Source organism: Anser cygnoides, chromosome 1, assembly GCF_040182565.1.
Source record: "Anser cygnoides isolate HZ-2024a breed goose chromosome 1, Taihu_goose_T2T_genome, whole genome shotgun sequence".
NCBI classification, from domain to species: domain Eukaryota; kingdom Metazoa; phylum Chordata; class Aves; order Anseriformes; family Anatidae; genus Anser; species Anser cygnoides.
The window spans coordinates 203483671-203505971 of NC_089873.1; positions in this window are offsets into that span (position 1 = coordinate 203483671).

The window sequence follows — 22301 nt, forward strand, 5'->3', positions numbered from 1 at the left end:
GCAGGGCTTGCCTGAGCTGCAACAATTAGCTTCAATTATTCCACCTCAGTTAACCCAGTTGAGGTTATAAAGCAGTGTGTGACTGCATGGGATGATTTGATTAGCTGCAGATGTGCTGCAAATGGAAACTGGCTGCATGGATGTCATGCTACTGGTTTAATAATCTCAGCAGCTAGGCTGTAATTTAGACCCAGTGCCAGGTCAGCTATTTCAAATTTAAAGCATTATTTAAGTCAAGTTGTATGGATGCGTTATTAAGGATAACACTTAATTCATACCTTCAGTCAGCACTGGGGTGAATGCAAGCACCTAGATATTTAGATGGCTTCTAAAGGGCTAAGCTTCATGAGCTGAATCCCATGCTTTACTTAAAAATCTAGGTGCCTCAGGTGAAGCAAAGGAAGTCGTTGCTTCCAAAAACAATTATGTACTCAATTGGCAACCAACTTAGCAGTTGCTGATGTGTTTTAGGTCTTTACTGATCGCTTGTCTTTGGTGGCTTACATTCAACATTCAGAAAGCATAACGATAACTTCCTCTCACGAATATTTATGAGAGCTATGACTCAAAATCTGGGATAATAGCAATTAAAAATAATAATTTTTAAAAAAATCAAACACTTAGAGGATGTATAGTTATTTGTTCATTTGGTATTTTCTTTTCTTTTCTTTCTTTCTTTCTTTCGTTCTTTCGTTCTTTCGTTCTTTCTTTCTTTCTTCAATATATTTTATAAACCTGCTTTAAACTCTGGTCTTACCATTTGTTCCTCCTGCTTCTGTTGCATCAAGTTTCACTGCAGTCACAGTTTTGGGCCATATTTTCTGCTTTTGATAGCAGGAGGACAGAACATATTTACAATGTAAGAATTAAAACAATATCATGAAGAATAAGGCCTGTTTAGGTGGTTACATAATTCTAAATGTTCAATTTTATTTTTACTGAAGTGATAAGAACCTGTCAAGTCTCTTTCTATAATGCAATAAATGTGTGAATGTCACCTGGGTATCTAGTAAACAGAGCCTTTTCTGAAGGGGTTGTCATAGGCAGACCAGAATGAAAGATTTATCTTGGAGTTAATGAGCCCACTTTGTTCTGATACCCTTTCAGGAGCAAATGTAAAATTTAGTTATATTGATTCAAGCCCTAACATTGCTTTCTTTCCTTTTTTAGATGAGTTGTCTTAATTAGATGACCACTTCAAAATGAAACATTTTCCCGTTCTGTAATAAATAATAAAATGTATGAGTCTCTATTGCCTTGCAAGTGGGTAAAGATACTACAAAATGGATTTAAAATTAATTTTCATTCTAGTTCTCCATAAAACCACCTCTGCGTATCCCAGCACCTAGGACCACAGGCTGATGCACAGGTGAGTTGTCAGGCATAAAGACTTAGCTTCAAACACCCATGAAAAATGGCGGATGAACATCTCCACCCAAAGCTTCATTTTCTAACTCAGCTACACCACCAGCAATGATGGGGTGTCTTCCGTTTTCCAACTTTGAAGCTCCATACAATCAGTATCTGACAATCCTAAATACAATGGTGATCCTATATACCTTGGAAAATACATACATATTACTCAGATAGAAAAATGAATAGAGTGAAATGTAAATTACGCTCTGTTATTCCAGAAAGATCATAATTAATTTGACCAGGCTGGGTTTTCAATAAAGAGCCATTTGGACTCTGAAAATCAGGCTTTGTTCTTCTTATACACTATTTTTAAGATTATGTATTTTCATTGAACTTTTCTATTTAGAAATAGTTGTTTCCAACAATACCTTGTGTACGCAGCCTGGATTGTTGTATGTCAATATTTTGTCTTCAGACTTCTTTTTTTTTTTTTTTGCTTCTATTTTAGTCTACCTGACCATATTAAAGGGTGAGGGAGAGAAGGAGGGAGAGAGGTAGGGAGGGAAGAAAGGAGGGATGAAGGGAGAAGGAGCATGTTTAAATAGCAGTTTTGTTTTACTTCTTAAAACAGCTCGTCTAGCTGAATGAACTTGTTAAATATATCAAGGAAATGCAATTTTATGTCAATTGCCAGTAAAGAGTCAATGAAAATATATTTTACTTCACCGGTATTTATGCATGTGACTGCAGGTTTTATTGTAATAAAAGATATTTCTGACAAGACGTGGAATATGTGTGTTTTGTAAAATTAATTCATTAAAAAAAAAAAAGTAAGCAGATATAAGTATCACAAGCTAAGTCAACTGTTCTCATCCATAGTCAATCCACGATATATATATTTGTCATTTTCCCCAGAATAGTTTCATTTAGACTGTTTAGTTTCTGTACACCCTCTCTCTTAAACTGTCCAGGTTAGTGTTTGACATTGATTAAAGGCTTGCCTATCAGAGACAGAAACTTTCCACCCTTTCTCCCTTCATCATCCTATTTGATATGCAATTCCAGATGCAGCATTTGTGGCTCCAGGTCTTGAAAGAACCACAGTTCAAAGTCTGATTTTACAGGCAGAATTTTTGGCTCACAAATAGATGCATCATCAGTTTGGGGGCTCATTATTAACCACAAGCTCCATTCTTGGAAGTCTGGCTGGGTAATAAGTGGGCTACATCTGCAATTCAGGCAGCTGCATATCTAGGATGTAGAAACTGCATTCGTCTTCAGCTGGCAGGGCAAACGTATACCTGCAGCAATGTTACACACTTGACCTTTCATGATTCGTTTCTTGTCCCTACAACTATTATATTGTCTTAATAATTAAAGTTTAAAAAATAATAATAAAAAGCAGCTTCCTTACAATGTGAGTCTAGTGTTTATTTTACAGTTTTTGCTTTTCTGTAACCACCAAAAAAAAAAAATCAATTTTTGTTTGTTTGTTTGGTAATGAAAACTGACATTGCCTCACCCTATGGCTGGAGATGCTTCAAGACCCATAATAAAATCCCTGGAATTTAGTGATACTGCTTCTGCTACACTAAACAATCACCTTATAATGAGGAAACATCTTTAACTGAACAATTTGGGAATATTCATTTCCTGAAAATCATCTCCCTTTACAGTTGCAGTGCATCAGCTGCCTAATTAAGACTGGAATCTGCATGTTTTATGTTTCAAATGTAGTAATAATAGTTTACAAAGATAAGATATTAAACTGAGCAAAGGCACAGCATGCAACTCCCCAGAGTGGAAGCTAAGCTAATGAACATGTCCTGGCAGACTTCTCTGCATGTTAGTAACAGGAGAAAGTTTCCCCAGTCTGATATTTGCCTGGAAATATCAGATTCCAGGAAATGAGCTTTCATTTAAGTTTTAGTATCTGAATTCTCCATAATCAAAAAAAGTGCTGCTGGCAGTATTTGCACCTGGCATCTGGAGTTTATGTAGTTTTAAAAAACCAGCCACTATTTCATTCAGAAATGGCATCTTTGTTAAAAGTTTAAATGTCAGTGGTGCCTAAATATTTTATCAGGCACCCAAAAGATCATTTGGGTATCCAGTTTCCTAAACTAATCTATCCACACCTCCTGCTTTTGTGAATTCATGCCTTTGGCTTTCACAAAACATGCAAGGAAAGGGCAACTATAAGATGCTCCTTTAGCAGAGACATTTCAACCACACCCAAAGTCCTTCAAAGGAGATGAACATAATGAAGGGAATATCATAGAATGGTTTGGATACCCCAGAGTCAGGGTAGAGAGAAGCGTCTGGGACTCCACCAGGACCAATTCAAGAAGTGCTCAAGGGCAATGAAAAGATGCTCAAAAAGTTCCTTAGAACTGCAGAAATTGCTTAGTGATAATCTGACTCTGTTTAGCTTTTATCACTTAGAGGTCTATGAATTTTCCAGGGCACAAAGAGCTATGCTTCTGTCTTGTGTGCCTTCAAATTCACTTCTTCATTGGCTACCTTGGTGAAGCTTCCTGGTTTCTTTCAGGATTTCTCTCTTTGGTCTTTGGTGCCATCTCATCTCCTTGTCTTGATGCTTCAATGAGGAGCTTTTATCAGTCATTAGCATTGAGGCTCATGCTGCAGTGTTTATGTTTCTTGCATCCAGATTGTACCTCCATGAGCTTCTTGTCATCCTGCATTGGCATTTCTGATCACCACTGACAGTTAATATTGCTGCAACATATGGATGATAAAACAAGAAGAAATCTTGAAACTGTCCATAAACCCATCTTCAGGCAGTATGCTAATGTCAGTGCCTTGTCTGAGCATAGCTGATGTTTGAATAAGCTAAGAGAGTTAGAAACCTAAAAGAAGCAAAAAAGGGAAGGTTCCCAAAGGCATCTGTCCCTTGAAATCTATGTATGCTGTTGGGCAATTTACAGGTAATGAATATCTTAGGGTTCATCTGTTCCTGGCTAGCATGTCAAACCCATCCTAGGGGTTCAAATTCCAGAGGAAAACTTTGTTTCCTCTGGTTTCCTAAAGAGGAACCTGAGAGTGAGACAGAGGCTGGAAAATAGCAAGCATATGGGAAGAACCAACAGTATTAAATATTCTGCATTACTTTATGAATTTCTTTGATTTTCCCTGACAGAAGCAATATATTGACAAAGTGGACTATGTGACAGGACTCTGTATCTTCACTGGGACATGTATGCACAAAAGGCATTATTTCCAGATGGAAGTAAATCTCTGAGAGGACAGCTATAACATGTTATGAAACCCGGAGAGGCCTGTCAGACTACTGACTGATTGCTAAAGAGAGCCTTATTTCCCTGTTTGCTATTATGTTTGCTATGCAATTGGAAGCTCTGCACATGACACCTCTGCAGCTATTAAGCTGGGTGGTGTCTTCAAATTGTGGAGCACAACTGTCTGTGCTTTAGTTGTATCTGCTAAAAGTAAAAAGGAGCTACAAACCTATTACTTTTCCCATTAAGTAAATGTAGTAAAAGTTCATTTGGTTAATTCACTCTTAAAGCACAGCTTTTTATAAATCATAAACTTGTCATTCCTTTAGATAAGACCAATGTATTTCTCTTCCTAAAGAGCAGTCAGAATTGGTGAAATGGGCCAGAAGAAAAGGTATCTTCCAACTGTCAAGTATTGCACTGGGAAGAGGGGTTAATTAATGACAAGATCTTCCCACACCATTTGGACATGTTATAAATAGGATGTTTATACTCTATAAGCCATATGGGGGAGATCCAGGCACCATAGGCAGATGAAATCCTAAGGCCTGGAGTGTACATGTAGTCAACATCAAAAACAGACCTTTAAGGCAATGAACCTTTTCCAGTAATATGCGAGAATATTAATCTCCCATCATAAAAACATCAAAGATCTATAATTATTTAACCATCTTGAAAATGCAAAATTAGTATAGTGTGTTTTCCATCCGTGTAAAGGCCACCTGTAGGCTAGGCAGGCATCGTTTATCTCTAAGCGATTTTAAAATAAGACAACTTATCAAGGTGCTTTTGGAGGATATGACAGTACATCAGATATTTAGACATATGAAGTAAACAGAATTAACTCTGACTGGAATGAAGAGGGGATTTAAATGAAAAGCAAATGGAAGCGAATGATGAAGAGAAATTAACAGGTCAAAAGAAGTTTTGTTATTCTGCTTGACTGGCTGTTACTGCTTAGGCAGCCAGGAAACCTGTGTGCAAGGCAGATGGGAGACATCCTGCACAGGCTGCATGGAAAGAGTTTTGATTCGAATCTGGGGACAGACTGTCAGGTCAGCCTTCTGCCAGGGTCGTGTAAGGGATGGCACCTCCAGCTGTATTCCAGGTCACTTTATTGCTCTGAGCTTCTCCCAAGAGTGTGGCAGTTCTGCCAAGGTATAGCAGGACTGTCCTTGGCCAGCAGCTCTCTGATAGGCAAAAGAAAAACAATCATTTGTACTAGTCTATATTCCTCACAGTGCCTTGATATTGGGGTTCATTGTTCCTCCAGACTGGAGTGGATGAGCATCCTAGTACTGGCTGGGTCGTTTTTTAAGCAGAGGTGATGAAACAGGGAAACCCTTGGTGTCTGGATGCACCAGCACCGACAGAAACTCTTCTTTGGAATCAACTAATCCCAGGGCAAAGAGGCACAGGGATTTACAGAGCACAGCTCTTCTGGTTGATGTTTCCTCCCCCTTCCAGGAATGAAACCCATTTTCTTCTACCCTAAGTTCCAAGTCTGGTTTTATTTTAACTTGGGTGGCCACTAGCAACTCAAAACATGCATTGCCCAGGTAAAAAAAAACAGATGTGTCTCATGCACATGCAATCTCATCTGGTCCATAACTTCTGCTTTACTGGACCAATATTGAGTTAACAGACCCCAAAAAGCCCAGTGACGATTGCATTTCTTAAGCATCGTTTCAGGGCTAGAAAATGACATGCTGACACTGACACTTTAAAAAGCGTGTGAGTCAGGATTCTTCAGGCCATTCAGCTCCTTTCCTCTGTATGAACACTGTGAAGGCAGGAGGCAGGCAGTTGGAGAGACGATGGCATTACAGGAGCAGGAGGTGGGAGCTCAGGGGTGATACGGACCCCTGGGGACAACAGAAATGAGACTACATGAGCAGACAGTTAATGAGAACAGGTAAAATATGCTGGACTAGCTGACTTCCTGAGGTCTTTTTTGACTTGAATTATTCTACAATTCTATAAGAGAGAACCATCACATAGAAAGAAAGGAGAGATAGGGACAATCTGGAGGCACGAATCAGCTAGGGAAAAAAAAAAACAGGCAATAAATGTCAATAAAAGAAAAAATATGTAACATACCTTTTTTTAAAAAAACATTTACATAACAGTAGCCTCAGACTTTTTACTGAATACTTATTCACACAAAGAGATTTTTTTACATTTGCATTTCTGTGTGTGCATGCGCTAAGAGATTATTTCAGTGTCTGATCAAATTTTTGATTTTACACCAATGGGTCTGGGTAACTGCTCAGTGCTAACAGTGGCCTGTGATTATACCTCTGCTTCTTTTTTCCACTTCAGTCTATCAGAACAAATTCACTCTGGAAAACCACTGTCTGGGAGAAGTGATAAGATCAGAATACCCTCAGGAAGGGATACAGGAGGAAGTTTCCCTAGCTATCTTGCTGTTGAAGTTCAAAAAGGAAGCAAGCTGCAAGGAGGAAGGGGACCAGTTTCCAGAGACTGTTAGCCCAAATGGATTACAAGAGCTCTTCAATTCAGGTAGTTCAGCTAGAAACTAATCCAACCATCAAGGAAATTGCAAGGACATTGCTGAGTGGGGTTGCCTGAAATCCAAAACTGCTGTCCTCAAAACACCAAGGCAGCTGCCAGCCCCTTGACACCCAGCTCTGCATTGCCTCAGTTCCTGGCAGCAGCAGTTCTCCAGGTGCCTCTGCTTTGCCTCCTGGCATGCTGAGGGATGCCTCTCTGGGGATAACTCTGAGCAGTTCTGTACCCAATTAATTTTCAGTATTCCTCTACCACACAGCCCTCAATTATTAATTTTTAAATAACAACTTCAAAGTCTTACTGCCACCTTCTTAACTATGTAATTGCCCACTAGTTAAAGTGTTCAACTTTTCCTTCCTGGTGGGCTTCAAAGTCCTATCTCATGCTGCCCTGAGGTGGAGCAAGCAATGGAAGTATTGCCTTCCTAGAATAACCTTACTGGGAGCAGGGTTTAGACTTTAATTAGTCAAAAGATTATCTAACCTGGCAGCAGTATCACAGTATCACAGTATCACAGATTTCTAGGTTGGAAGAGACCTCAAGATCATCGAGTCCAACCTCCGACCTAACACTAAGTACTCCACTAAACCATATCCCTAAGCTCTACATCTAAACGTCTTTTAAAGACCTCCAGGGATGGTGACTCCACCACCTCCCTGGGCAGCCCATTCCAATGCTTAATAACCCTTTTGGTAAAGAAGTACTTCCTAACATCCAACCTAAAACTCCCCTGTCGCAACTTTCGCCCATTCCCCCTCGTCCTGTCACCAGGCACATGGGAGAACAGACCAACCCCCACCTCTTTACAACCTCCTTTAAGGTAACTGTAGAGAGCGATAAGGTCGCCCCTGAGCCTCCTCTTCTCCAGGCTGAACAACCCCAGCTCCCTCAGCCGCTCCTCGTAAGACTTGTTCTCCAGACCCCTCACCAGCTTGGTCGCCCTTCTCTGGACTCGCTCGAGCACGTCCATGTCCTTCCTGTAGCGAGAGGCCCAAAACTGAACACAGTACTTGAGGTGCGGCCTCACCAGAGCCGAGTACAGGGGGACAATCACTTCCCTAGACCTGCTGGCCACACTGCTTCTTATGCAGGCCAGGATGCTGTTGGCCTTCTTGGCCACCTGGGCACACTGCTGGCTCATATTCAGCCGACTATCAACCAATACTCCCAGGTCCCTCTCGGCCAGGCAGCTTTCCAGCTACTCATCTCCCAGCCTGTAGCTCTGCTTGGGGTTGTTGCGCCCCAGGTGCAGGACCCGGCACTTGGCCTTGTTGAACTTCATACAGTTGGCCTCAGCCCATCGCTCCAGCCTATCCAGATCCTCCTGCAGAGCCTTCGTGCCCTCGAGCAGATCGACACACGCACTTAGCTTGGTGTCATCTGCAAACTTACTGAGGGTGCACTGGACGCCCTCATCCAGATCATCGATAAAGATATTAAAGAGGACCGGCCCCAGTACCGAGCCCTGGGGGACACCACTAGTGACCGGCCTCCAACCAGATTTGACTCCATTCACCACAACTCTCTGGGCCCGGCTATCCAGCCAGTTTCTAACCCAGCGAAGCGTACGCCAGTCCAAGCCCCGAGCAGCCAGTTTCTTGAGGAGAATGTTGTGGGGAACTGTGTCAAAAGCCTTACTGAGGTCAAGGTAAACCACATCCACAGCCTTTCCCTCATCCACCAAGCGCGTCACTTGGTCATAGAAGGAGATCAGGTTCGTCAAGCAGGACCTGCCTTTCATAAACCCATGCTGACTGGGCCTGATCGCCTGGTTGCCCTGCAAGTGCCGCGTGATGACCCTCAAGATAATCTGCTCCATGAGCTTTCCTGGCACTGAGGTCAAACTGACAGGCCTATAGTTCCCCGGGTCTGCCCTGCGGCCCTTCTTATAGATGGGCGTCACATTGGTTAGCCGCCAGTCAACTGGGACCTCCCCCGATAGCCAGGACTTCCGATAAATGATGGAAAGCGGCTCGGCCAGCTCCTCCGCCAGTTCTTTCAGTACCCTCGGGTGCATCCCATCCGGCCCCATCGACTTGCGCACATCCAAGCTCCGTAGCAGGTCGCCAACCATTTTCTCATGGATAGCGAAGGCCACATCCTGCTCCCCATCCCCTTCCACCAGCTCAAGGCACTGGGTATCCAGAGAACAACCGGTATTGCCGCTAAAGACTGAGGCAAAGGCGGCATTAAGCACCTCAGCCTTTTCCTCATCCTTAGTAACTAGGTGTCCTGGTTCCAGTTAGGACAGAGTTAAGTAGCTCATAGTAGCTGGTAGGGTGCTATGTTTTGGATTAGGATGAGAAGAGCGCTGATAACATGCTGATGTTTTAATTGTTGCAGAGCAGTGTTTACACCAGGCCAAGGACTTTTCGGCTTCTTGCTCTGTCCTGCCAGCGAGCAGGCTGGGGGTGCAGCAGGAGCTGGGAGGGGACAGACCCAGGACAGCTGACCCAAACTGGCCAAAGGGGTATTCCATACCATCTGACGTCATGCTAAACAATATATAGGGGTGGCTGGCCGGGGTGGGGGGGCCGGCTGCTCGGGAATAGGCTGGGCATCGGTCAGCGGGTGGTGAGCAATTGCATTGTGCATCACTTGTTTTCTTACACATTATTATTGTTAATACTATTACCATTATCACTATTATTATTATTATTGTTATTATTATTTTCCTGTCTTAATAAACTGTCTTTATCTCAACTCACAGGCTTCACTTTCCCGTTTCTCTCCCCCATCCCAGAGAGGGAGGGGGGAGGGTGAGCGAACGGCTGTGTGGTGTTTAGCTGCCAGCCGGGTTAAACCACAACACTAGGTTTCCCCTCGCATCCAGTAAAGGATGGAGATTCTCCTTAGTCCTCCGTTCCGCGTTGATATATTTGTAAAAGGATTTTTTGTTGTCTTTAACGGCAGTAGCCAGGTTGAGCTCCAGATGAGCTTTGGCCTTTCTAATTTTCTCCCTGCACAGCCTCGCTACATCCTTGTAGTCCTCCTCAGTGGCCCGCCCTTTTTTCCAAAGATTATAAACCCTCTTTTTTCTGCTAAGCACAAGCCGCAACTCTCTGTTGAGCCAGGCCGGTCTTCTTCCACGCCGGCTCGTCTTTGGACACGTGGGGACGGACCGCTCCTGTGCCATCACGATTTCCTTCTTGAGGAGCGCCCAGCCTTCCTGGACTCCTCTGCCCTTCAGAACCGCCTCCCAAGGGACTCGGCCAACCAGCGTCCTGAGCAGCTCAAAGTCAGCCCTCCGGAAGTCCAATACAGAAAAACAACTCACAGCAAAAACACTCACTTTTATTTTATTATTTTATTTTATTTTATTTTATTTTATTTTATTTTATTTTACTTTATTTTAATTTTATTTTATTTATTTTATTTTTTTTACCTATTAAAGGAAAGAAAGCAGAACTCTTACCTCTCTCCTCCATGGCTGGATGCAATAAGCAACATGGTAAAAAGCCACATGGTCATGGGCTTAATTTTCCTCAAGAAATCCTGAATTGCTTAATGGAGGGTGAATGATCTTCATGACACTGTTTATAAGCCTTACACCTCTGCTTACACACCCCATGTCCTGGTGATCTGGGGACTGCTGTAGAAGTACAGATGAGAACCAAGTCTAATAATTACAGGTGCAGCTTCTATAAAATCTATAAAATCTCCAGCTTTATAACAGCTGTCTCTTCTCATTTTTATATATAGCCTCTGTGTGTTTATGGTAAACTTTGTGCATATGAATGAAATGGCTGCCTTTATATTCATGCAAAACCATGTTTGATTTAAGAGCTACAAAAGCTATAAATAGATCTGGATGCAATTTGGTCTTCTGCTGTGATAACAATACATGTATTTGTGATGTGATTTACCACCTAATAAAGAAATTGAGGGGTAAAATAAAAAATGCAAATTAAAAAATGCAAACAGAGAAATTCATTGCAAAATGTCTTTTAAGTGTTGTGGAAGAAATAAGAGATAATCTTACAATGGAGATTCATAAAAGGGTATTCTCATTAAGTAAACAATTGCGAATCAGAATAAATGCATATGTCAAACAGACTAAGAACGTGGTGGAGCAATGTGTTGAAATTATTAAAGAAAAGAACAAGGAAGTAGGAAATAACATGATAACATTTCAGTTTAAACAGGAAATAAAGACAGCATTTCAAAATCACAAAAGAAAAAATAAGGTATTGTTGCTCTTGTAACACATTGAGTAAAGATATATCAGCAACAGAAAGCATATCAAATTACTGCAGGAATATGATACTTACAAAAGGAGAAATCAGGATTGCAAATGGCACCAAAAATCACACAGATTTACATCAGGTCTCAGATTCTTATATATTTATTGCCCACTGAATAGCCACAGTGAAGTATCTACAACAAAGAATTCAATAAATATAGTCTGAATCCTGGAACTAAGGGAGCCCTGCTGAGCTGTAGGTGGACATGTTACTGTTGCATGAGAGACACAGGAAATATGACGCTAACAACATTGCTTTTGAAGTATTCAAAAGTCACAAGGAAAACCATTCCAAAATAATGACATGTTGGTTTCAGAGACATAAGATTCCTTTAAAAGCAAAACCTTCTGTTCTGATTTCTGAGCATTTTTTCCTCCCATTTTTTCTCATCAGACAAGATTTAGAATCATCCTTTTTTCTAGAAAAGATAATGAAAGACAAAATTCCTACAGACCTATGGGATTCCAGAATGTGGGAGATTAACAAAATTCAGCAGAAGGCTCACCACTAACTTGTGTTAAGAAGCAACCTCAAGTTGTGGTCCAAATTCAATGGTCAGCTGCTGAAAATATTGGCTTTAGTACAGTATACATAGTCTGGTATATGTATAGTGCTATATATAGAAAGAGTACTATACATATGTATAGTAAGTATAATGTATGTGCATATGTATATAGATATGCATATATAGTATTATATATATATATCAATACAACATATAACTGATGTTAGAGATGTGTGCAGTTTTGTATGGCTGCTAAATTTACAAAGGGAAAAAATAATGTCCAGTGAAAAGAATGGATAAGAGTTGTGACAGAGGTGAGGTGCAGTCCTGTGTAAGTGTCCTCTCGCCTAAATAGGGATCTTTGTTAGATACGCCATGCACACAACACTCTTCCTGCCCTAGGACCTTTCACGTTATCGATAGCCCAGTGCTGCTGAACTTCATGTGACTGTTTCTTCACACCGGTATCTGTATCCTCTTCTCCCTTACAATCCAGAGCCATCAAGTCTCCTCTCATCCACCAGTATCCATGGACCTGGCCCCCAGTTCTGCAGTCATGCTGTAGACCACCATTTTCACTAGCTGCAGAAGGCAGCCAAGCTTTGCCCTTCCTTTGCTTCTTCTAGCAGCACAATTGCTGTGACAGTTTTAAAAATCCCTAGCAAGACCTTGCACTCACTGAAATCAATCAGACCAGCCTCTGAAGGCAGATAACTAAGAGCGACCTAGAAAATTAAAAGCAGATGTTATGATAGGTCAATGGAAGGTAGAATGTTTTACATTACAGAATGCTGATTAAAGTACCTTCACAAAAGGACAGTTCGCTGTAGTCTCTTGGGATTTATCAGTCTCAGCACATTGATGTACAGGTTGAAAGGTTGATGTAAAATTTACCTTCCTATTTCTTGATGACTGTTATGCAAAAGACATACCTCTAAAAGGGTGAAGAACAAAGGAAATCACCCTCTTAGATTAAGATCCCTGTGCATCTTTCTTTTACAAGTTAGAAACACAGAAACAGAAAGGAGAAAGATTCAGTAGCTGAGCCACCGAACCGTACCTGTCATTCAGCACATGGACCAATTCCCTGTGAGATCTCCACTATGGTCCCCCACCTCACTGGGACATCTAGATCCCCTTCTGTCTCTTTTTCTTGTGTCCATTTTTGTTTTGCCACCAGTGAGTTACTGGGCTCAGAGAAATCTTCACTAAAACCAGGGGTAGCCTCAGCCACAGAAATCAGCACAATCAATTGGGTCATTAAGCTCTCAAGATTGCAGCCATTAATAAGAAATCTTTTAATTTGTTTATAACTATGACAACAAGATAAGCTTTTCTCAGATAATTGTTCTAGCTTTTTCTCAGATCATTTCCCTAACACAGCAGGAATCTGAGGGTAACAGGACTATGTGAGAGCCAGGGAGGACTTTAAATGTACTCAAAGACTAAACTAATTAGTGGATGAGGAATCTACTGAAGAATCACATACAGCTTACGAAGTTCATGAGCTGAGAACAGAAGGTATCTGAGACAATATCAGGTAGTTATGCTCTGTTTATTCTCCCTTCATTGCTTTTGGTGATTAGTGGAAACGAGGCACTGCCCCTTTGCTCTAACCCAGAATGATTCTTTTTATGCAGGACAGGGAATGAAGTCAGTTGAAGTCTTTATCTGGGGACTACAAGCCTTCTTCCAGTAGAAAGTCAGGGTATTTGGGTAAAAATTTTTTGGCCTGTATTCTCAAAAAGCAGAATTATATATATATTAGGAAAACAGTTCTGCAATAGCAGCTTGAAGCCAAGCTATTTGACATCCTAAGTAATTATATTCATATTCTTAACATCACATAAAATGTCACTTTGCATAATGTCTCTGACATGACAAATGGCTTATCCTAGATTTTCTTTGACTCATACCGTCAGTGGTTGGACTTACCACAACAGGCTTCTGGTTCCTAAGAAGTCAATGTCTAACCTAAGCTCATTTCCTTTTCTCCCATTCGTCTCTGGAGAGGAATAAAAACATATCAAGGAATCACACTTGTTGAGGTTTCTATTTTGAGAGGGTCCTTAAGTATGATTTGACATTGACTGTCACAGAAGCATGCATTACCAGAATAAATAGTTGAATTTTAAGGGAGGTGCATTATCACATGACGTACTGACTACAACTACGGAAAATGAGGCCTAAAAAAAATAACAATCTCCAAAGGTACTAAAATGTAAGAAATACAGCATAAATGTAGAAAAGTAGATAACATATAAAAAACCCTGTCCCTTCTAATACTCTTAGATTAACATCCTCTATATACATTTTATTTTTATTTTTTTAGTATGTTGAGAATGTCTCTCTCTCTCTTTTTTTTTTTTTTTTTCCCTCCCAAGAACTACAGATTTTCTACAAGGCAAATGACTTCAGATTTCTATTTTCTTGTCCATTTGTTTGTAGTTTTCTTTGGTATTTGAAATTGCTTGTCATATCTACATCTGCTTTGGAGCCTGTTTACAAAACCAAGTAAGATGTCAGGTTACAGGTGCATTTTTCCTTTTCTTCCTTTCTTCCTTCCTTCTTTCCTTCCTTCCTTCTTTCTTTCTTTTTCTTCCTTCCTTCCTTCTTTCTTTTTCCTTTCTTCCTTTCTTTTTTTTTTCCTTTTTTCCTTTCTTCCTTTCTTCTTTTCTTGTAAATTGGCTCTTTCTTGGTTGCACCTTACCTGGCTGTCTTTTATCTTTTGTCAGAAACAGTAATAGGTGATGAATATATATATTTTTTTCCAACCCAAAATTTTAGCCAATTCTAACCAATATTCATGCTGCAGTAAATTTTCCCCTCCAGGTCATTTATATAAGGTGTACTACCACTTCCATATGACTGTAAGTTTATTAAACTTGTCATAACCCATTTGTGAGGTTTTGGATAGTCAACCTATGGTAAGATATATCCTTTCAGCCCACAAAATGATGTATGTTTGCCATTTTTTGCATTTTATTTTTCCCCTCTTTATCTCTGTGGTTGTTCCCTTTGTACTCTGTACAGGTTCGACAGTTTACAGTTGACCCCATTACACTGTTCTAATTGATGACTGTTTGAATTACGATGACAAAGCAGCTGTATTAATCTTGTAGCACATCTGACTTGTTTTACCATATTAGCCTTCTGGGAAATCCTTCAGAATATTATGTCCACATGTTAAGCTCTTTTGAACAATCAGTTCAACTAAAGCTTTAGCCACAAAAATCCATTTATTTTGTTTAGAAATCAGTCTCATAATTTCTAGTGATTTAGTATTTTTTTTTCCACAATGTTAAAACCAAATTTTGTGTATATTAAATATCCAAAGAATGTTAATTTTAGCACAGGCAAGTAGAACGAACATCATAGACATTAAAAGATGTGAATTGTAAATTTTCCAATTTTGAAGTATATAAAAACAGACTGAAGGTTTGAAGAGCTTTTTTGTTTTTCCTCTTTCCTATCTTCTGAGAATGACTTGGAATATTTAGCAAGATGAATGAAGCATGCTCAGTTTTCACCTTGCCCTGGTGTGGTTTTAACCCGGCCGGCTGCTAAACACCACACAGCCGTTTGCACACATTCCCCCCTCCCTTTTTGGGATGGGGGAGAGAAATGAGAAAAGCCTGTGGGTTGAGATAGAAACAGGTTATTAGGACAGAAAATATAATAATAATAATAATTAATAATAATAATATGTACAAAACAAGTGATGTATAATGCAATTGCTCACCGCCCGCTGACCGATGCCCAGCCTATCCCTGAGCAGCCGGCCCCCCCACCCTGGCTGGCCACCCCTATATATTGTTTAGCATGACGTCAGATGGTATGGAATACCCCTTTGGCCAGTTTGGGTCAGCTGTCCTGGGTCTGTCCCCTCCCAGCTCCTGCTGCACCCCCCAGCCTGCTCGCTGGCAGCACAGAGCGAGAAGCCGAAAAGTCCTTGGCTTGGTGTAAGCACTGCTCTGCAACAATTAAAACATCAGCATGTTATCAGCGCTCTTCTCATCCTAATCCAAAACATAGCACCCTACAAGCTACTAGGAGGAAAATTAACTCTGTCCTAGCTAAAACCAAGACACCTGGGAAATCTTTTTCCTCGTTATCTCATTCTATATAAAAGAAACAAGAAACAAATGTCTTCACTGAAGACATATGAAGCAATTCATACTGTTTTGGGTTGAACTTTTTTGTTAATAGAATGTTCTGTAGATAACATTAATATTTTCCTGTCTTAACTTTGTGATAGTTTGTACACAGTGATGCCACAATTTGATATAATGAATGCTTATTTACGTAGGCAGATGGCAGATACCTATGTCTGCATTGTAGTTGCCTGACTTACATGAACAAAGATAAGTGAATTTGGAAATCTGAGTTGGGAAGCACCCTTTTCCGTGGCAGCAACATAGAATCTCAGCAACACTTAATCTCATAATTGGCTTACATGTCATATGTTGTCCTTTATTGTCCATATGTTGTCATGTCACTACATGAATACATATCAGATTGGGTGCATGAGTTATGTTCTGAGTAGATGTGATCTTCCTAATGTTTCATGTCCTTGATAGAAATGAAGTCAAGTTAGCATAACACTGAACTTCACTCAATTTATCCCACTTTTTCAATGCCACTTCTTGGTTCATACTTAGCATTTTCCTGCTTTGTGGCTTCTCCAATGTTAAGCATTCTGCCTAGTAAAATGTCCACAAAAATACTCTCTTAAAGAGCGGATTTATAAAGAGCTGTGTTATAACTAGTGGAAACCACCCCTCTATCACCACACTGCATCATGAAAATGTTTGTTTTCTACTGAAGCTCAGTGTATAGACCTTGTATGCAAGGTGCTGGATAACTGAATTAAAAAGATATAGCAAAAGTACTGATTTCTTTAGAATAATTTCAAGAATTTCTCTCTCAGCATAACTTCAAAGCTCATGAATCTGTCAATATCTCAGTGTCCCCAGACTTGCTTTTACACTAACACAATAGAATTATTTTGTAGGTGGACCAACAGCCTGCTATATTGGGATAAAATCAACCTTATTATTTTGCTACATGTAATGGAAGTAACGTTAAAAGTTGTTAATTAAAAGTTAAACACCTTGTGTCAAAGGGTTTTCAATGTAATTACAGACTGTACATGAAGTACGAGGCCACACAGGTGTGACTGAAGTAATCTTACACATTTACTCTATTCTTGGGCCTTATCTCAATTATATGTGTCTTTTAAGATAAAGTATTCTTCTTGCTTGGTGTACTGAAGGTTTCAAAAAGTATTGGAGCTATTCTCACAGACGAATCTGAAAGAAAAGGAATAATGCAGCATGTTAGCTAGAATGGTCTTTGGGCCTTCTTACTGGGAATAAAATGGTTTTGCAGGTGATGAATAATTCTCTAAAATTATCTGGCTTTATTATTCTTCCTACAGAATCCTAAGAATGGCATTAAATGTTAGTTCCATGCATTTTCCGATAATAAAATATCTTTTTATGCATGTTTCTTGCTTGCAGTGAAGCAGAAAGATTATGAAATGCCTTTCTAGAAGAAAATCTGCACCTAGGTAAGTGAACAATCTAACTTACTGATGTAAAATGTAATGGTTTTCTTAGTAAAGTAAAAGTCATGGTGGCAGAAACATCTTGAAATGCTGACACTGTAAACAATCTGCCAAGCTAAATAAAGATGCTGATTTTTAACTCCCATTGTGCCATAGCAGCAAGAAACATTGTGGATTTTTTTTTTTTTTTAAGTCTTTCTCATTACATCCATCACATTGATTATTTCATAAGATTATTCTTTCTGTCCTTGTTAAACTGGAAAATGTGTGGCTGCCTCATTGTCTGTCTCTGGGGCTAGGTCCACCCACCTACATCTTGCTGTGTCCAGCTCCCACCAGGTCACAAATAGCAGACAACTGAGCTGGAAGAGAAATCTCTTTATATGAGAGAATAATGTTCACGTCTGTTTAGGATAAGGTCTTAAAGGAATCACTTTCTGTTTTCCCACCTTTTTCTCCTAGGGAGGTTTTGGCATCCAAAACCACGTTTCTAGGACACACATATTCATTGAGTTTGGCTCACTCCTATGCTCACTGCAAGTTTTACCCAGACACTATGAAATGAATATGCTTTGCTCCTGTACTGTATTTCCTCAGAGTTGCAAGAGGAAGGATTGGAAGAAACACAATTGTTTTGAGATCTATCTCTGGGTTCTGACACTGCTCCAAGAACCTTCTTGTGGGCATATTATATTTGAGTTTGGGTGGATACTGGGGAAAATAAGCTTTCAGGACAGAAAAAATGGTTGGAGACAAGCTTTGTGAGGGAAAGAATAACTGCCTAGATCGGAGGATAATTATACGGTCATTACTACCATAACAGGTAACAGACACTTGGCAAGGGGCTTCATCTCTAGAATGTTAGAGCACACCTCACTTTAAATCAGGTACTTCCCTCCACAAATTAGCAAAAAGATGTAAGGATTTCTCACAGCAGTCTTGAGTGAAATGTTGTAGTAGCATTCAGTTGTTTGAACAAGATCTAAGTCAATGGACAAAATTCTCAATCTACATCTGAAGCTAATGAGCTGACTTGGGTGGATAAATGAAGAGGAATAAATCTTGTACATTATTTCTGTAGCACCCAGGAACATATATCCTTTCTTTCTTTTATTTGCCTATGAAGTGAATAAAGATACATGGTAAGAAAAAGCATTGCAGCCTACCTTTTGAAATCATGACTGGCAAAACATGATAGAAACTCCTTTAAAGAACCCTTCTACTGCCAAAGATCGTCAGAGAAAATGGTTTCATAGTGCAGCATTTACTTGTGGTAATGGATGCAACCATCAGGAAAAGCTGGGTAGAATGCATTCATTTCAGCTCTAGAAGACAGTCTTATTGTAATAAGAGTTTTGAATAGTACTTAACCGTGCACCCAGTGTGCCATTAAACAGGCAGAGGGATAGAACACACAATCTTCAAAGTGCAGGAGATCAATCTTAATTATTCTGTAACTGAGGTTATTGGCTTTCTTGGCTGATAACATATGTTTCTTGTTCCACAATTCTCACAACTACAAAACTCTTTGAGATTTGTAAGAGGAATGATAACATAGATAAGAGCTCTGACAGATGCTACTACTTGTGAAATAGTATAAAATGACAATGAATGTTGCCAAACTTCTGAAGATCAAGTTATTTACATACAAATATATAAATACAGATTTACATCATGATTCAGAAATCAAACGGGTCTGCCTTAGAGACTTCCATATGATCAGTCGCAATGCTTTTCTTTTTGTTCTGTCTTTGTAAAGATGTTTCTTTGTACATATTTTGTGCAAATATAATTCATGTTAGTAAATCACTAGAAGAAAAATAAACAGAGGAAAAAGAAATAATATCATGCCATGAAAGTGACAGTCAAGGATACTACCAAGCAAAGATACTCCCTGTCTCAGAGGAATCAGAGAATTTAGAATCATAGAACAGACCACATTGGAAGGGACCTTGGAAGATCATCAGGTCCAACCTTTCATGGGAAAAGAGAGTCTAGATGAGAATGTCTTGCATGCTGTCCAATTGTATCTTGAAAACCCCCAGTGAGAGGGATTCTACCACATCCCTGGAGATGTTGTTCCATTAATTGATTGTTCTCACTGTAAAAATTCCTTTCTTACATCAAGATGAAACCTCTCATGGTGCAGCTTGTATCCATTGCCCCTTGTCATCTCCATGTGGTTCATTGTGAAGATAAGAGCCTCCATTCTCTTTGTAGCCACCCTTTAAATTCTGGAATATGCATGTCTGGTCTTCTTTTCACAGCATGGCTCCATTTGGCTAATCACACATTGCTGTATGGAAAAACAAATAACCTGTAGTTATACACTGTAATCTCTTCATGACAGCTCCCACTGGAGAGCACTGCAGCTTTCCACTGTGACAGGCCAGAAAACTCTCCACAGTATCTAGTGTTGAATTTTCTCAAACATCTTAAATTTATAAAACTACATGGAAATCATAATATAAAACAATATATAAAATATACTTAAATATTAATATAGTATAATACAATACTATATATATATATAACTTATAAAATTTACAATACATGTAAATCTTAAAATATTCTGCTTCCCTTATAAAAATATTAAATGAAGATGACTCAGTAGGTTGGAAGATGAAGTACCCATGGAAGATGAAGGACTCACACCCTGTGTGCAGTCTTCCACTTGGTCTTGTCTCTTCATGCCTACTCTCATCGGGATAGTTAACACAAAATTAGGTGCTTCGGCCAATATCGATAGATGAAGATATGCTGTTCTTTTCCCTTTAACATTCTTTTGCTATCTTTAGCTTAGGTTAAGAAACTAGAGGACTGTAAAGTTCAAGAAACCACTCCAACCTACAAGAAGAAGATTTAGGTCAGTAGTAATGATGGAATCAAAAGATTAAAACACTTGTTTAAAGATCTAAACAGTCATGTTTTCTTATTATTTTCACCCTTTACTATGCATTATGCCATACTTTGCAATGTATGAATTCATACTGCATATCCTGGGCAGAAAAGTGTTTCTGGCTTGTGCTTAAATTTTAGTGCTCTCCTAAACCAAGATTCTGGGCTTTATATCGTCTGACATTCTTTTTCTACTTTCATTTCCACCAAGCCCAATTCTCATTGCTCTTAAGCATGTTTACTTTGAAATCCATGTTCAAAACTCAGTGATTTTAAGAAGACCCAGACCAGACATTTATTCTGGAGGTGTCCCCAGACATGGTATGCCCAACCACTCCGTTGAATCATGTCTATCAGACTGGGGCTAAGTTAATCTTCAAAGGTACTGTGTGCTCACAGTTCCTGATGAGGCATTTCTGTCTGAGTTTGTGCACAGACAATTTTAACATCTGGCTGAGTTTGCCTGTACTGCATAGCTGAATGTATGACAGCCTCTCAGAGCTAGAAACTTATCATTTCTGCATTACCATACTGTATTTTTGCTGTGCTGTGAGAAAGTATTTTACTTATCACATTAAAAATGCAAGAAACAATTAAACAATCCCACACTTAATGAGATGGTAATTCTCCCTTCGATTTTAATCAATGAATACTGCAAAGTCCTTTTCAAGCATGTTAGATTGGTATTCACCACTCTGTTGTCAAGGACAGAGGCTCCTGCTGTTATGTGCTAGCTCCTGACACTTGCGGGATCTGCACTGAGCCCGAGTGTTGGGTGGCTGTCAGGTTTAATTAATGTCAATCTCAGTCAGGGATCCTACCTTTAAGTCACAGTCCTCAGCCAGACTCACTGATGTGCTATTCTAGGTTGAATGTATAGAGCATATTAATGGAATATACTGAATATGGGATATGGCAGCTTACAAAACAAAAAAAATTAGAGAAATTCCTATTTTAAAATGTCAAATTTTGCCCATGGAAACAAATGAAATCATATAAGGATTGGAGACTTTAGTGGAAAAAAAGTCGTCATCTGTAGAGGAAGATGTAAATGAGATAAAACCCAAACGGGCATCGGAGAAAATACAACTCTCATTGCTGAAGTTGTGCAAATCAGCTGGCAATATGCCACAATTCATTATTGTGAACTCTCTAAATGGAGCTAGTACATGTGTTTAAGTGACAGAAGTAAAGCATGCTTCAATTTTTTTTAAGCAAGAGGAGAAATGTGAAACCAGGATCTTTAGCAAAGAGTTGATAATAACTGGCTAATGCATGTTCATGAAGAACTAAACTAGAGAAAGAGTTTCAGTAGCACTTCAAAGTCATGAACCTCATACCTTGTGGGAATGGGTGTTTGCAGTTGCTATTAAACAGAATTTCATTCCTACTAACTGCAACCCTGTTCAATCCCTTTGCTAATGAAACCATACATTTAAATTTGTGACTGCATGCTGTATGTTTAAAACCTTCCACAGTGTTTCAGGTTGGACAGTATTGCAGAAAAGGAAAAGAATATTGTAACAATTAAAGCTACTTAACTTTACGACATCAAATGAGCAGAACAGGGGTTATGGTAATCTTCTGTACAGCAGTTGTGTGCTAATGGTGAGAGCATGCACAGAGGCCTCTCAGACTGGAAGATATCTGCAGGCCTATGAAATCTACAAGAAAATTGGACCAATATGGAGAGGCTGTGGATGCCCCATCCCTGTAGGTGTTCTAGAGCAGGTTAGATGAGTCCCTGAGCAGCCTGATCTAGTGGGTGGCATCCTTGTCTATGGCAGGGGAGTTGGAACTAGATGATCTTTAAGGTCCCCTCCAACCCAAGCCATTCCATGATCTATGTTCTATTTTTTATGACCAAGGCAAACATTTTCATTGTGTCAGGCTTCAGGTTCCTACTTAGCTGCATAGAAACGTGGAATAATATATGTGGG